The sequence below is a fragment of the Dendronephthya gigantea genome, unplaced genomic scaffold (genome assembly GCF_004324835.1).
Source record: "Dendronephthya gigantea isolate DGI-Jeju-01 unplaced genomic scaffold, DenGig_1.0 000215F, whole genome shotgun sequence".
NCBI classification, from domain to species: Eukaryota; Metazoa; Cnidaria; class Anthozoa; order Malacalcyonacea; family Nephtheidae; genus Dendronephthya; species Dendronephthya gigantea.
Window position 1 is genome coordinate 173520 of NW_021163225.1, and position 9620 is coordinate 183139.

The window sequence follows — 9620 nt, forward strand, 5'->3', positions numbered from 1 at the left end:
AACATGGCAACGAGATTGTGACAAACCTAAGCCAAAGTTTGGCGGAAAATATTGCAGTGAAATCGGAGAGTCAGTTGAATACAGATCCTGTTTGGCTGAACCCTGTCCAGGTAAAGAAATATTATCTTGTTCAAGCATAACTAATATAAGCCGTTAGCATAGTCGACCCCAGAAAATTATCTTGTTTCTTTAACATTGACCAGCAGAAGCAATTCAAACCAATAGATTGTGTCCAGGAAATTAACACATTGTAAATGATTTAATTATCACATACGCGTGGGAATTGAGAATTAGATTTAGTTCAAGTCCTCATTACATATAGTATAAATAATTCCTAGAATAATTCTAAAACCGGGCGCAAAAAGCGATGATAGTCGGTTTTTCATGATGCGCACGAGCCTAAGTGTACCATCAATGATAACATCATGATTTTGCTGAAAACATCAACTTAAACCCGGGTAGGCAGACTAAAATTATGTTATCATTTCATGTGTGTGCCTAAGTCTTTTTCACCCTACCACCTTTGCCACCCTTGCATAGAAATGACCAATACTGGTCACACCACGTGCAAGTTGTTTACTAACTTTGATTAATGTGCCGGTAATTTTACTAGTAAACGGTGGTTATGGCAACTGGAGTGTTAGAATTCCTTGCAATGTTTCGTGCGGTGAAGGAGTGGAGATATGGCGACGTAATTGTGATAATCCTAAACCCAAATACGGAGGCAGTAACTGCAGTGGGCTGAGAAACTCGGCTGAATTAAGAAAATGTAAAAGAAAAACTTGTCAAAGTGAGAGTCAAACCAACTATATACATGCTGAAGAGTAACACCATGATATTCAGCGCTTCTGGCATTAAAATCTGGCTTAATCGTCGACACGAAGCTCCATCAGTTGATTCAGTTCTATAACGTCCAGTCACTAGCTGTTAATATAATAACGTTACATTGTCTTTTTTATACGTAACATTTCATTGGTCAAGAGCCATGATCTATTAGAAGACTGCTGCACGGAATGACGTCACAAAAAGTTTAACGAATTTAATCACTTTTTCATTTTGTCAGCCAATCACACTTTAGCAAGGGTTGTAAATTAGCTAATCGCATTTTCAAACCAATAGATCACGAACTCTATGCGTGATATGCGCATAATTTTTACCTTTTCAATTTTTGCACTAATTTGGGAAAATAAAAACAACCTGTTTGCCTGTTTAATTTGGGACCTTTTCGATTTTATTATAGAAAACAAAAAGATAACATTTAACCGTTGTCTGTTAAGTAATAGATACACGGTTTGACGCCATTAGTGATAAGAACAAAAAGTTACCAGTCTCCTCGGCAGCGCGTGGCTACTTTTTGGGTTCCATAACTGAACAGACAAGGGTTAAATGTTGTCTATTTATTAATTGGCACATTTTTTACAAAACGTCGAAGTATCTCATTCTAATTTTCATTTTGCAGTTGCTGGTGTTTATGGCAACTGGACAAAGCCTTCCCCGTGCAGTGTCACGTGTGGTCAAGGTGTTGAAATATGGACGCGACTATGTTATGTTCCGCCAGGAGAGTTTAGTGAGAATTGTAGTAAGCAGGGAGCAGCTTATCGGGTTCAAGTATGTGAGATGAAACATTGCTCAGGTAACCATTGTTTCGGTCTTAGTACATCCGGGTAAAACGCAAAATTCCTCACCAAAAACATTTTAGTGTTTCACAAGTTCCTGCATAATCATGCTCGTTTTTCATAAAACATTTTCAGTCTGCAAAATCTTTCAAAAATATCTTGCTTGCTCTGTTACGCTATGTTACTCAATCTTTTAACAATTTTTTTTGCGAATTTTTAGATGTTTCCAAAAACCGGACCATTTCTATCATCATTGCTACTGTTTCTTTCGTGATTGTCATTGCAGTTGTTTTGTTCATTCGAAAACAAAAAGCCAAAGAAGGTGATTATATATTACTGTGCCTGACTATATTACTTTACCGTTTCTGATTCATTCAGATCAATACCGTAGCCAACTGTCTTTACACAAATACGGCTCACATTCAGCTAATACTTCGTTGAGTACTGGGTGTATCAATAAAACGGCAGCCACCTTATATTCATATATGTTCGTTTCTATTCCATAACAAAAGATAGTAGGCACCTGGGAGGCTTGCGCTTTTTTGATACACCCTATAGTTTGATAACAACTGTTTTATTTTCGGATCCATTGGTCTCGCCTGGAAGGACGTGTCCTCTTAGTCATATTCAAAACCGCGTCATTATCTTCAATCCGCTTAAAAAATGTGGAGAGTATGTTGCGACGATTAAACCAAACAGTACCGTCGATAGGGCTCGGGAAACGGGCCGAATGCTGAAAACTGGGCTTATATGTATGCCTGTGGCACTGAAAAATATTTACAATTACAGTGTGAACTAGTCCGCACATGATTAAATGTAAATGTAAAGATGTAATATAGGTGTAAATTTGTAATTATTGATAAGTTTGTGACTGACACATAATACAAGCTAACATTCAGTCAGTACATAGTTTACCCCTGTTTCTCATTCAATGCTCAACTTCCTGCGATGTTTCCTATTGAGTTTCAACGACGCCAGCGTTGCAATCACCAAGCATGGTAGGAAAAAGAGGTAAAAAGTTTGGTAAATTGGTATTAGCATTTTTTTAATCCTCATAGACTCTTCACATTCCGCAACTCCAGAGAACCGCCCTCCAGAGTACGGCAATCTTACACCTGATGGAAATCCGATTCCACAACATTCGCGTGGTGTTGTGCTGTGGAGAAGAGATTATGTCAACACACATTCTTCGCAGAGATCTTGGTATGACAGACTCCAACTATTTCCACCATTGGCGGTTGAATGGCTTCGAAACGCATGGGGAAATGTTGATGAGTCTGGCAACATGTTTATACGTCCTGGGACGTCATGTCAAAAATGTTTCGTTCCGTACGACGATTTGTGCTTAAAAACAAATACGGTACAAGAGGGAAATGGGACAGAACTTTACGACACTCCAGAACGACCCTCACCTGTCATATTACCTACAGAAATTGCTAACTGTCCCACAACCGAGATTGCTTAATAATTACAGGACATCTGTCTCTCTTCCCTGGAAGTCGTGCTGGGTTTTTTAACTTTGCTGACCGATCATAAAATTTACTTTGTCACAGTAGCTTAGTATGTTTTTTTATTTGCATATTCTTTATAAACATCAGTGTAGTTTTCTTGTAATTTTTGTCTCGCATATTCAACCCGGGATGCCGAAGCAGTTGGGGCAGGAGGGGCAGCTGCCCCCTTGCCTTTTGCTAGCAGGGACAAGGGGAACAAAGGTGTTTACCATTTACATGGGAAACCTATCCGGTTTGAAATTGTGCTAATGGTAAGCAAAATATTTGTTAAAAATCCCATTCGGATTATGCGCTTTCCATTTATACCGGAATCCATTGAGTATTTAACAATTCCAAGATAACGGCTTTAATTTTTGACATCTTTATTTTAAGTCAATGGTGTCATTTCTGTTGTAAAAGGAAGCAACTTAAAAACAAATTCGTTAGAATTACTTTACTTACCACGTTCATTGCCACGCAATCGTATTGTACCAGTAAAGGAAGGTCTCCAGTGCTGAAGAGGTATGAATTGCACTGAAACGATACATTGATTTTTTAAATTACCGCGTAAATTTAATCGTGAGGAGCCTGGAAGTGGTAAAAAAAATTGAGACGGACAGAATTAACCGCTTGAAACTTCCCAATCGGTATGAGAGGACAACCTTTTCAAACAAGCCGTTTATTCCGGAAAATTTCTGGTTGAGCCTTCGAAATATGCTTTTTCCATTTATTTTCCATATGGAATCACCGGAATTTCCATGTAAATGGTAAACAACCAAAGTTGCCCTTTCATTTTAACGAACCTTTCATTTTAATGAACAGTTGCAGGGAAAAACGCGTCAACTACAGTTCTTCCGGCAGGAATCAAATTTACGCATTTGCGATGCCGGTGCGATGCTCTTGCCACTAGGGAGTTCACGATCTACGACGCGGTTAGCTCGACGACGCTAGTCAATTAATTTGCTGGAAAAAGGCTACGAGAAATTAATTATGCTGCCAGGGCTTTAAAATATTCATACAAACATCTCAATAATGCTCAGAACCTCTGATGTCTAGCTGATATTGCAGTTTCATATAAGCTATCAAACAGCTAACACGTTGCAGCTGCTTTATGTCGTCGAGAGGCCGTGAAATTGCCTTATTTCAAGGCGTCGCTGGGATGGCAACGCTATCGTGGGACCACAAATTATGCATACCTATTTTCTCGCGTGTTGAGTTTCTCTGTTTCGCAAGCGCGTCGTCGAGCTGGCAACGTCGTGAATCGTAGACTACCTACTGAGCTGCAGAGGTAGATGGCAAGAGCAAGCGTGTTTATTTAATGCATGTGTAGGATGGTAATGCCGGGAATGGTTAAGGGTAAATCGATTATGATTTTTGGCATTCACTCGATGTAAGTAAATTCTAGAGGTTTTAAAGGGTGTTATTATATGACAAGCGTCACTTCAGGTGAAATGGAGCTCAGTGATTAGCAGTGTCAACTATATGTCCTCCGGCAGTAATCGTACGTACGCTTTTGCAATGCCGGTGCAATGCTCTTGCCACTGAGCTACAGAGGTAGCTGACAAGAGCATTGCACCGGCACTTGAATTTGCCCTCCATTATCGCGCTCCCTTTTTCGACTGATGTTTTCGATACCAATGCCTCCTCTAGTGTTATTTATAATCTCTATGCTTGGAACACTACCGCAGAGAAAGGAAACGATACAGAGCTGTTTTGTACCTGCTTTTTTTAGTGCACGTGAGTTAAAAGTGACCAATTGCGCATGCTCGAGTTTTACAATATCGTCATCTATATTGCATTTTACACACTTAAGATGAATTGCAGAATTGTTTCTACTTTAAATCTATGGCACTTGCCAAGCATGCGCATAAAAATGTGAGTACACTGGTTCCAGTTCTGTATCTATTGTTTAGTCTCTGACACTACCTTGTTGTTATTTTATAAACAATTACTTAATGGCTTCTGCATGTGTTCGGATGGCCTGGTCCAAACACTTGGGAATGTTGGGAGAATTAGGAAAAGCTCGCAAAATCACTCACTTTCGGCTCCTGTTTCGCGCACTTTTCTGAACTCTTGAAATTCCATGCAAGAATATGGTTTACGAGCTAATTAATACATTTCTTAAGTGCGCAATATTTGATAAAAAAATAACAATGTATTAAACTAGACTAACATATGGACATGTATACCTTATTATTATTCTAACCTGTGGGCAATAAAATAGATAAATATACAATGATTTAAGGTTTTGGACTTTTGGAAGGAGATTTTTGCTAAAAGAGAAGAAACGTGCCACATATATTAACCAATTCTCAGAAATATGACGTCATTACCGCTATTATCCATCAATTCACACATTTTACTCAAGACAAATCTCGTTAGCCCAATTGTTTGCCTATCTCCGAAGTGTTGGGAGCTACGGCTCTCTAAACGGCTGAATTGGGCGTGCTCTAATTATAATAGGAACTAAGGTCTAGGTCAAACGTCCCTCTTTTCATGCACCGAATTCGAACCTAATGAAAATGAACTAAAGTCTTTGGTTGAGCTCCTTTGCATTAGGTTCGGCGCATGAAAAGAGCGACGTTTTTCCTAAGTTTCAAATTGTTTTCTTCTAGAAACTAAGAACGCTATTTGCTTTATTTTTAAAAGCTACGTATATAGGTCGAGCACAACAATGTGAGTTGTTTTTAAAACACCTGAAGTTTGAAAGAAGCTGTATATTTGACTCGATATTTTCAATAATCTCTGAAGTTAGGAGCTCCTATTATTACCGGCTATTAGCACAATCTTTAAAACACGCTGCTTCTAAAAGCTCAAGTTTCTCCAATGCAGTGTATAATGGTAAACAGATATATAACCCATTTTTCTCCTCTTGGAACACAATTCCTCCGTCATCGCTGTCTTCACTCCAAGGGCTACTGCTGCCGCTTTCACAATCACTGGAACTAATTGTTTGTTCTTGGGAGGTATGATCGGGCGCGGTAGAAATCTTTGTTCCGTTATGCCTCGGCGAGGCTTGTTCCAGTGATGTCGAGGGTACTGTGATGTGCTGTTTTGAAACGGCATGCTCCCGCGATGTCGTGACTGCTGGGTTGAGTTGTTCGGAACACACCTCTTCCTGTTGTTGGCTGAAACTTGTTTCTTCCGCCTGTTTTTTTGAAGCAAGTTCTTGCGATGGGAAGGCGAAACCTTTCTTTGGTAATAAGTCAGCACTCACTTCGCAAACACCATAAGCAAATACTTGCTTCGCATTTTTTTCATCACGAAAGAACACAAGAGAACCTGAATCACCGTTTTTCAGGAAAGGAGCACCACCGTATCCTTCGACAACAAATCCATCCTCAAAAAGCGGTTCCTGTCCTATGCTGTAGCTGAAATCATAAGGAACGATATATCCTTTCGTTAAGGCTGAAGAAAAACCGTTTTTTTCTACATGAACTGGACTCGTTTTCTTTTCAATAACTCGCTCATACAGTTCGTCATCAATCGTATCCCAATCCGGTGAGGTTACACCCGAAATTGTACAAAAAAGTTGAACGTCATTCGGAATCTTTAGGGACAATATATCACATTCTGTATTAAAATGCGCGTTTTCAAAGTCACCAAGTCGCAAGTAGTTGCTCCCATCCCCAAACGAAATGGCCTCGTTGTTGGTTTCTCCTTTGCTTTCGGTAAAAAAGTATTCTTTTTTTACGGCTTGAGCTTGCAAATATGCCAGTTTGCTGCGCATTTGTTGGATACCTTCTGCTTTATTGATTGCAGCATTCAAACGAGCTTCATCAGATGCACAAGCAACGTGAAAGCAAGTAAGTGCGTAATGCTGTCCGTTTTTGCAACAAAACATAGTTAGCGTTCCTGTTCCTTCCACATCAGGTAAGTCTCTCTCGCCTTCAGGTACATGACATGGGTTATGATTACTTTGTCCACTGCAAGCTAATACACCACCACCTGGTGCTGGAAGGACTGGTGTAGCGGACGATGAAGTTTCGACTCCAACACTCGAAGTATTTTGATCCCGAACCAAGAATTTGATATTCGGATTTTCTTTAGGCTCTTGCAGAAGCTCAAAATATTGCTTTGCGTCAACATTGAATTTTTCTTCAAGGTCGCGTCGTACATCGGATTTTTTCATTCCTCTTTTAATTGTGAGGTAAATACGTGGGCGACAAATCTTCTCGTTTGGGCCAGAAAGGCCATATGCTCCACACAACCACGGGAAACTATATATAAAATATCAAATATACATTATGCATGGAGAAGTAACTTTAAAGCTTTAGAGAAGAGCCAACCTCGTATAAGTAAACTATAGCAAAGTTAGTTGTACGGAACACTAAATACCTCCTTAAAGCTTCGTGAATTTCTTTTTTTAGCTTGCGTTTTGAATTAAGAAAAGTGTCTTTAAACCAGGTGTTACTTTCGTTTGGGCCAGGAGGGCTATGTGCTCCGCATAACCGCGGGAATCTATAAAGTATAAAGAATATTAATTTATGTGGAAGCAAACACCACTTTAAAATGCGTTTAAATAGAGAAATGTGTACAAATTGTTGTTAAGAGAGTTAGGCGGAAAAAGCATAATTACTCGTACCTGGGAGCTTTAGCCCCGCTGGACGGCCCAGGTTGCGAAGGAGATTTAAGAGGAACGCTATAATTTGTATAATATTATATAATTTTGAAATTCACTCTCGAAAAGTGTAATTTTGTGTACAAAAATGTGATAAAGAATCATGACAGAAACTGTAACAAAGCTTTTCAGCTTCCGTTTCACATTAACAATAACTTTTTCAAACCTGGAGTTTATATTTTCTTGAGACATCTCCGCATGCGCTGGCTTGGTATCTGTTTTTGTAGAACATGAAATTAAAACATATTTTAATTAGTCAAAAATGTCAAATCTTAGAAATATCCCCCATCGCCCCTTCGTTATTGTTGGTTCAACTAGAATTTTGATCTCTCATAAACTTTGTCGCTGTGGTAAACCCCAGAAGTGTTCGGAATTATTTCATTTACATACGAGGTTTTCTCGACTTACACGAGACTCTGCAGTGTTGCGGTAACTCATTCCTTGGTTTTTCCTTAAATGTAATTAAGTACTCAGGGTAGTGCTGATAGTCGTAAAAAACAACGTGGATCAGTGGATTTCTGACATTGTCAACAACAGAGTCGTAACTATTTGGATTGCTAGCGTCAATTTGTGGTGGGGCAATCAGACCTTCTTTTCCTTTTGTGTATTTACCGACTAAGACCTTGGCTATATACATATACTGAAGGCTCTCGTTATCAGGAACAGCATATTGCCTTCTGCAGAAGTACCAAGCTTTGTTGGAAAAACACACACCATTTCCAAACTTTAAAGCTGTAATATAAATAAGAACTATATCATTACAACCGTAATCTGTAATTTTCTCCTTCAGTTAGGGTTTCATGGATGTGGAAGATTGTTTTGATTAAAATAGGTGGATAACGTTGTTTTTGAGAATGGATGTGGATAAATGAAGAGGTATAGGTGGTGTTGAATTGATAAAGGGCAGTAATGAGTTAAGGAATGCTATTTGGGAGCGAGGCATTAATTAGTGATGGTGCTTGAGTGTGAATAAATAATGCTTTAAAGTTCAATAACTCATTTTCTTCAAAAGGCAGTCGTACAGTCACAAGTTGCCCAGATTGTTTCTTTGTAGGTAGAAACAGGAATAAATAAACTACGTTGTGGCGCACCCAACGAACATGGTTGTTCACAAAGTTGCCATTACAGTTGTTAACTTAACAAGATGTTGCAACTTGCTGGCATAGTTACTGCTACGGTTCATCCTATTCTCCTCAAATGAGAACAATTTGAGCGTTTTATTGTTGTATAGAGGACCATTTGTACAAATATCAGAAGTTAAATTTGTCGAGAATTTGGTCAAGTTACCGTTAAATTTTCCAGAACAATATCTGTTAAAACCAGTGCAGTTAATTCTTTCCATAGCGTCTTTTGTTGTTCCATGATACAGCGACATTTCATTTCCACCATTGCTCATTTTCTGCTTTTTCGCCTGGTACAATTGATACAATCCTGGATTTTGAATTCTTTCAATCTTTACAACCTCCGTTTTACGTATGTTTGCCCCTAGTGAGAGCGATGCTTGAAACATGTCGTGGAGTTGGTTGTATTCTGTGTCTTTATTTGCAATATTGAATCGAAACACTTGAAGTTCCTGCCCAGTGGAACCATCTATTGGCTGATATTCCCAATTTGAAGGGAGTGGAAATGCTTAAAAGATGTAAATTAATATGTATCTGTATCAATCAATGCTTCGGTATTTTTAAGTATGATTAGGTTAAATGTCTTCAAAAATATTATCAAATAACAATACCTTCACACGGGCGTCTGAAAACTTTCATTGGATCTTCGCTTGAAGTCAAACATGTCTCTGTCATGGTTTTGAAATCTATTTTATATTTCGACTCAACGTCATCAAATTCGACAGTTCCTAAATGATTTCTTGTACCCGTCTCTATCTTGCGCTTATTTCCT

General features: G+C 38.8%; 1 long non-coding RNA gene across 1 annotated transcript; it reads left to right on the forward strand.

Annotated features, from left to right (window-relative positions):
* Window positions 1-1498: 1498 nt before the first annotated feature.
* LOC114539728 lies at window positions 1499-2887 on the forward strand. Its single transcript, XR_003688928.1, has 3 exons — window positions 1499-1633; window positions 1837-1938; window positions 2675-2887. It is a non-coding gene; the product is annotated as an uncharacterized LOC114539728 (long non-coding RNA).
* Window positions 2888-9620: the final 6733 nt, after the last annotated feature.